At 35.0% G+C, this 8,047-nt stretch overlaps 1 long non-coding RNA gene across 4 annotated transcripts; it reads right to left on the bottom strand.

The window, feature by feature from the left end:
- Positions 1–2,321: 2,321 nt before the first annotated feature.
- On the bottom strand, positions 2,322–7,643 carry LOC140892348 (uncharacterized). 4 transcript variants are annotated; one of them, XR_012152807.1, is made up of 10 exons: positions 7,418–7,643; positions 7,000–7,331; positions 6,170–6,204; positions 5,973–6,075; positions 5,669–5,807; positions 4,430–4,476; positions 4,252–4,341; positions 3,930–4,019; positions 3,171–3,246; positions 2,322–2,632 (listed from the first exon to the last, which is right to left on the bottom strand). It is a non-coding gene; the product is annotated as an uncharacterized lncRNA (long non-coding RNA). The 4 variants fall into 4 exon arrangements; XR_012152810.1 differs by having other exon boundaries at positions 4,318–4,341; XR_012152808.1 differs by having other exon boundaries at positions 6,170–6,199.
- Positions 7,644–8,047: the final 404 nt, after the last annotated feature.

The raw sequence follows: 8,047 nt of genomic DNA, 5'->3' as shown, positions 1-8,047 counted from the left end.
CCGGCTTCGTTCATCCTGCGACCTGCCCCATGGAATAGGGTGTCCAAGATAACAACTAAGACGTGAGCGCTAACGCCCAGTACATAAACATGAGTAAACACATGTATACTATGCATGCAACCGTGATGACTGGTAAAAGGTCATCTGATAAGTCATGCTCAGAACAGGCGCCACATGAGTGTTTTAACCTCGCGGATCAACCTCTGGGTACAACCACACTCTTCTAGTACACAAGAGTAGTCAGACATACATGTCGCCGCCATCGCGGTACTCTCAGTGACAGACTAACAAGTATAGAGCTGAGCAGTTCTATGATCAGGTATAACAAGGTATAGGCTCAACGTGTATATGCACATGACATATGAATATGGAAAGCGGTAAATCATATATCATGCCATATAATAATGCCAAATAAAACACATAAACATGTATACTCGCTGGCAATCTCAGTCAATGTGTACGTACCTCTAGGCTAGTTGAAGTCTTAGTTTGATCTAAATTCCAAGCCTATATTCAAAAGTTCACCGTATCACTACACAAGTTCTATAAGCCTTAACTAAGCTAATAAGTACTTCTAAAACTTAAATAGATTCTAGTCCCGGATGACTATAACCACACCTTGGTTATTCCAGAACTTTTATAATAACCGATAGGGCCCTCAAGTGTATATCTTACACTATATAACTGAAGAAGGAAACTCGGAATTCGTATTTTAAAATGAATTCGAATGAGCCCTATTTATAGGAAAAATTCCCGGCCACGTTCGGATCGTCCGATCCAGCTCCATGCCTGCAAGCAAAACACGTCGAGTTCGGACTGTCCAATCGCCACTTTGGATCATCCGAAGTGTCCTATGCTTGACACTTTTCAAAATCCATGGCTGAGTAATCCTGCCTGGCTGGCCTGAAGGGGTTCAGACCGTCCGATCCTGGATCGGACCGTTTGATCGCCCCTTAACTCTGAAGTCAACAAGGCACAATCAAAGCCCCCAGACTGTTGAGTTTTGATCGTCCAAAGTCCTCTTCGGACCGTCCGAACTGGCCCAAACAATTGGAAGCCAAATTCTTAATTCTAAAGTCCGATTAAGCCCCGGATTTTGTTAATTACCAATCCTTAATCATGTTTAACATATTATTATCTTAAAATGGAATTTGGGTTACTAAAAATTTATTATGTCAAACGTACTATGGATGCAACACAACAAAACTACACTACAACTGAAAAAGGAGATGCTTGCAGTGGTTTTATCTTTTGATAAGTTTAGAACTTATTTAATTGGTACTAAAGTAGTTGTTTACACTGACCATGCAGCAATTCGTTAACTGTTTGTCAAGAAGGATGCTAATCCACGCTTGATAAGGTGGATTTTACTTCTCCAAGAATTTTTTTTTGAAGTCAAGGATAAAAAGGGGAGTAAAAATCAAGTATCAGGACATTTGTCTAGACTGGAGTTGGAGAACGTCAAAGAAGAGGATGCTATAAAAGAATTCTTTCCAGATGAACAAATTTTTGAGGTACATTCTTCCCTTCCATGGTTTGCAGACATTGCTAATTTTTTGTCTTGTGGTGCTTTACCTCCAGATTTGAACCGCCGTAAGAAGAAAAAATTTCTTTCATGATATCAAGTTTTTTGTAATAAAATTTTTAATACCTTGCTCAAAAAGTATGGTGTCAGGCACAAGGTGGCATGCACATACCATCTGCAAACTAATGGCCAAGAGAATATTTCTAATCGGGAAGTGAAGCAAATATTGGAGAAGGAAGTTAAGACAAATCGAAAAGAATGGGCTCTTAAGTTGGATGATGCACTTTGGGCATATAGAACAACATTGAAGACACCTACTGAGATGTCTCCCTATCGGTTGGTATTTGGAAAAGCTTGTCATTTGCCATTGGAACTTGAGCATAAGGAATCACTACAAGAAAATTGCAAAACGACAACGGATATTATCCGTTGTCGTAGGGGGGATTAAAACCGTTGTAACTGGGGGCGTTGTAAAAAGTGTGCCCTATAACAACGGTTTATATCCGTTGTCGTAGCCATCCTACCACAACGGTTTTGCAATAGTTTGTAATCGTTGTTGTAAGTCTCCAAAGACAACGGTTCTGCAATAGTATAAATCTGTTGTCATTGACTATTTAAGACAACGATTTTGTACAGTTTATATCCGTTGTTGTTTATGGCTTAGGACAACATATTTGCAACAGTGTATATCCGTTGTCGTTTGTGATATATGACAACGGTTTTGGCAATAACATAAATCAGTTGTATTTGGAGTCATTAAAACCGTTTTCTAATTAATCTTCATACGAACTATAAATATTAATAAAGAAATCAATATAAAATAAAATATTTACTACATTGAATCCATGAAAATATTCAAGTTCCAAAATAGTTACACACATCTAATTTGGAAGATAATACTACGTAGTCGAAACTCAAAATATCTCATCTAATATAATATAAATGTAACAAAAGTAGTTCCAAAAGATGGTTGTATCAAAACATAAATCATCATGTATTTGTTCTTGATAAATATGTTCACGAGATGACTTCTACGTATTACCAAGGCGATCTGAAACACAGCTCAATCCTTGCATCAAAACCCCTTATGCATTACTCCCGAGTTACCTACAAGAAAACACATTCTCAGTCCAAAATTATCAACAAAATCTTAGACCAATTTAAACATGGAATCCAATCTCAACTATCAAACAAAATCTCGCTTGTCATGGAAAAAAATTAAAGAAAAAAACTCAGCAACTCCAAAAGGGAAGGCAGTGCAGATTTTATTCAACTCATTTTTGCATTTGTATTGAATTCATAAAATATAGTAGGCACAGTTGACAAACCGTGGGCTCCGACCAACCCACAGGCCACAAGCTAAACCATGGATTTGGCACTTTCACGTTCCACTCCACAACATCCCAATAACTCAAACTACACACCATTTTAAGTTCCACTCCACATCCCAATAAGCTAGCCTCCCAACTTTAATTCATACTAGCATGGATCTGCTTTCTTGTTTGATATCATAAGCAAATTAACATTATTTTAGTTACATGTAAAATAAGCTATGCATATTTAATCTCTCCTATTCTACAACATATTTCATTTTAACTAAAAGTTGACTAAAGATCCTATGCAGCTAGTTAGGCCTTGTTCGTACCTTAGAGAATCCAAGCTCATAGAGCCCAAAAACGACAAGAGCCACCAAAGGAACAACAAAAATTTGAGTCAGAAACCTGTAGTTACACATGCATGAGTAATAGCATAATCACTATAAGAAGTGAACTTGTTCACACTAAAATCTTGTGTGTATGTGTGTGTCTCAATAATAGATTTGTCAATTGTCTCATTCAAGGTAGATGCTACAGCACAAAACAACGTGTCTTATAGACCTAGACATTGACACTACCAAAAAGCATCCAAAATTCCAAATCATGATGCATTATCTAATGAAAGCACCTGGTCAAGAACATGTGAGATTTCTCCTCAAAAAATAGTCTTTACTTAGGAGGGCTAAAATATTAATGAAGGATAGTTCCCATTAATTCCAGATTCCAGAGCTCTCCTAGCTAGTGTTTTATTTATGCACCTTCTAATTAATCTTTTACAAAAGAAAAGAAATTTCAATCTTAAGCTTTTTACAGATTATTAGAACACCTTGTTAGAAATTTCTGCAAACTACAGGTAGTGAACTCCAAATTTATTTTACTCGAAGATTATAACGATGCACAATGATAATGTGATTTCCAGGAAGTCACACATAGAAAGTACAACTCGTTAGAGAACCATCATTAATCAACAGCACATTATGTGCAGGGAACTTAATAAAAAAACAAGAGTCGATTATCACAGCAGAAAATAAAAACTCATTAAGCAAAAGTGAACAATAAGAAAATAAAACAATATTAATTAAACATACCTAGTCATAATTAATATAGTCTAGTACGCATTCCGCCCATTCGGATCGCACTTCATCAATTTCTTCATTAGAGTAAACTGTTTTCATGAACTGTGAACAAACTCAAATTAAATTAGTAAAAAAAACAATAATGAAGAAGAAACATGATATAAACACACTTATTTGATATCAATATCATCCAAAAATTGGTAAGGTAATAATACTGTCTTAACTACAGAGATCAGTATTTTATCCATTGTGCCTTATTTAATATAAGTTTCAGACTTTCAGTGAGCTTAAGAATAACTCAAAGACTCGATAAAAACTTCATAACAAGACCTACATCTCATTTTCTTTGAGGACCTCACAATGATTATAGAATACTTCATGAAAGATTGAATCGACGTACATGTGCACAAGGATCTAAAATTTTCTGCAAGAGAAATAAAAATCAGCAATAAACACGTCACTGGTGCTGGAGGCCCTCTGCAGCAGTTAATTAAAAAATAATGATATCTTACCTACAGTCTTAGAACAGTTTTACCAAAGAGGCCCATTGTAACACGCCCTACAAAAAGGGATTTCATAAATCAGTTTTCAAAAGCAAGGAAAAACGAAAAAAATTCTGTTAATCTTCCACTTAGAAGTTATCATTAAATGTATAATATTGAAAATATAATCTATATTTGTAAACGACAAGGGGACTTCATGAGACAAAAGGTATGCAAAGTTTCACCCCATGACATTAAGAATCTGGCCAGATCCAATACCCTCCATTTATCACACAACGAATAAACACGTAACTTGGTGAGACAAATGCATTAAGATTTTGACAAGCTATCAGACATATCTCTGAAATACGACATTTTGAACTTCAGTAAAATTAACAAGAACAATCGTGTCTTTAAAACACCTAATCCAAACCTCAAAAATAATACCAAGAACCACATATAATGCAATACCCACACAATGTATGTGTGAAAATATGTGTATAGAAATGAATATAATTTGAATTTCCCCTCAAATACGCTGCTCACAATTGTTTTTTTTATAAGAACGTGAAAAACGAATTGAATATTCTTCTCTTCTCCTAAGCACAAATCTTGAATTTTTTAAAATGTATATTTATGATACTCAGAAATTGAATATTAGAGAACACATTTATTTATGCAAACTTGACATGCTAATTTTTAAAAGAAAAGACATACACTAGCATACTTTTTAACTTTTAATAATTCGACACGTAGATCAAAGTTCCAAGATAGAGTAGCGGTGAAATTTTCTCGTTTTCGATGGAACAAAAGAGATTCTTTAATTTTTAATTAAACAGTTTTTATTTTCATAACACAGTTGAATTTTGGTTACCTTTGTAGACTTTGATTTCCATAATAATGGTACTAAACGAAGCTAACTTGTTGGCCCTCAGATTAGAAAAAAGTGGTGGTGATTAATAATGGGGATGGACAAGATAGTTAACTAATTCAATTAATAAAATATTGAATATTTAAGTGCCACCTCAGCTGTCCTTTGATTTAATTTGTTCGTCCACTATATGTTTCTTGATTGTGTTTTAGATCTATTTATGCCACCTATCTATATGTATAAACTTCCCAACCCAAGTTCAGATTAGACAAATTTATTCATCCAACAATCCATAATACAAGTTAGATACGGTAAAATTCATATGAAACCACGTATAGACCGGTAATATGCATATTCATCAAATCGAAGATTAAAAAATAAATAAAAAAACAACTTACAAGGCTACAACAGAAGAACTGAAATTGCCATAGGATACGCTGCACCATGAACAGAAGTCTTCGTTTTGAGCATAATCTCAATCCAAAAGTACGTTGACCACATTGCTAAAAGAAGCTTTAATGGACATTAATGCTTCACCTGTAAACATCAGTAACATATTTAGGATAGAACAAAAACTTCCTCCGCGTATCAATCATCATGAAAAAACAAATTTAGCAATACACACACAAAGGTATTAATCAAACACTATAGGGAGGCATATGCAAAAAATGAAGGATATCGTGGTAGTCAAAGATGACTTACGCATTGCTCGAAGAAGCCCCAATGGCCGAAGCTTGATCCAAGCTATTGGTACTCATTGTATCAGCCGAAATACCACATAAATGCCACTACATTCACCACTCCCCTTCGATACACCACAAGAACAGCAGGCAAGGTGGAGAAGAGGCACACAAATCACAAATAAGAACTAAAAAACAGTAGAGTTTCAAGTCAATTACCTCAATTTGAAACACTTCCCAAATTAATGTCTGAGCTGTCAAAATGTAAATAACGAATCATTTACCAAAAGTGCAACAGCCATTTCATTCTTGTCACAGTATTTACAATAAGTACTTCAAAGAAGAGGAATGTGGAATATCAACGCTAAGAATTTGAATCCTTCCCAATTCGCACTACTTCTCTTCATTTCATCAGGATGAATTCGATAAGTAAAATATAACCAAACAAGAAAATCGCACTAATGGTTGTTGAATTGAGATAAACACAAGAAAAAATCAGATATAAAATTCAATCAACAAACTAACGATCCAAAATTTTACGTGCATTTAACATAAAATCCTTGACTCCAAAATCAAGATCATAAGTAACGAAATTTAGAACTATCCTTTTGAAACTTTTGAGGCCATTAAAAACATTAACATTCATGCAATACATATGTTTTGATTGAATTAAATAATTAATAATTGGAGAGGTGGGAAGCTGAATACATATAGATAGGTGGCAGAAATAGATCTAAACACAATCAATAAACTTAAGATCCCAACTTCATGATAAATGAAATCCATGGCAAGAAAGAAAAAAACCTTATTCAATGAAATTTAGAGCTACCATTTTGCACCCTTAAATGCCATTCAATATGAACAAAATTATACAATCAAAACCCAATAGAGAAAAGCATTTCAGAATATGAACAATTAAAAAAGAGAGAAATGGTAGCTGAATTCACATAAATGGGAAGCAGACATTAGATCTAAAATACAATCAAGAAACAGAAATTCCCAACAAACATGATCATAAATAGAACAAATAAGAATGAACAAGATCGTACATAATCAAATACAAAGTTTCCTCCACAGCACAACAGATCTAAGACAGAGAGTTGAAGGAGGAAGAAATGGGTGCCCTGTCGCGAGAAATACAGAGAAATGTTGCGTGAAAGGCGTAAAGAATGGAATACGAAAAAAGTTTGGGAAATGTTTCAAATTTGGCTTCCTAAGAAAATCTACAGATGCAGCAAATTGATTTTCCAAAACTAAATAACAGCAGAAGATTACAACCAAAGGGGAAAATACAAGCAAATCGCCGTCGTTTCAAGTAGAGCCTTGAGCATTATCACTTGCTGAATCTCTTTCGACTTGTTCCACGACAGTCTCCTTATCCCTTCACCAAAAAAAAATGAAGAAACAAAGTAGGTCTTTTGACAGAGATTGCTGAATATGAAAGTTAAAAACCAACAACTTGGAAACCTTTCTCCTTCAGGTAACGGCGGAAGTCCTCCCGAGTGAGCTGAGCAATGTCATCTTCAATGAGCTTCTGAAGCGGCTTATCGAGAAGAGATTTGTCGAGAGAAGACTTGCCGGTGGTAGTTTCTTCTTGATGCGAGGCGGAAGATTATTGGTTGGGTGAGGATGAGGAGCGGAGAGAAATGAGGCGAAGTAGAATCGAATGAAGAAGCTCGAGCGAGGCGACAGATTATTGGTTGGGCTAGGGTTTCTGTAATTATATGTGTGTATGTATATATGTGTCTAAAATAATAATAAAAAAAGAAAAGAAAAGACAACGGATTAAGAGAAGGGTTGTCTTAAACTACAAATAGAAAAAGACAACGGTTAAAAATAACTGTGTCTTTGACACATATAAGACAACGGTTTTTAAAAAACCGTTGTTTTTGTTCATTTAAAAAAGGCATACTAAAACCGTTGTTAAATACCAAAAGACAACGATTTTTCAAAAAAACCGTTGTGTTTCAGGTGTTGTTGATACCATGATTTGGTGTAGTGAATATTGGGTTGTGAAGAAGCTACATGTCGATCTTGAAGTGTCCGGAGAGTTGCGGAAATTGCATTTCAATGAGTTAGAGGAAGTTCGCAATGAAG

This window comes from Henckelia pumila, chromosome 3, assembly GCF_033568475.1.
Source record: "Henckelia pumila isolate YLH828 chromosome 3, ASM3356847v2, whole genome shotgun sequence".
In the NCBI taxonomy this organism is placed as follows: domain Eukaryota; kingdom Viridiplantae; phylum Streptophyta; class Magnoliopsida; order Lamiales; family Gesneriaceae; genus Henckelia; species Henckelia pumila.
The sequence above is the reverse complement of the archived record's forward strand: the minus strand, read 5'-3'. Positions and strand labels throughout refer to the sequence as shown.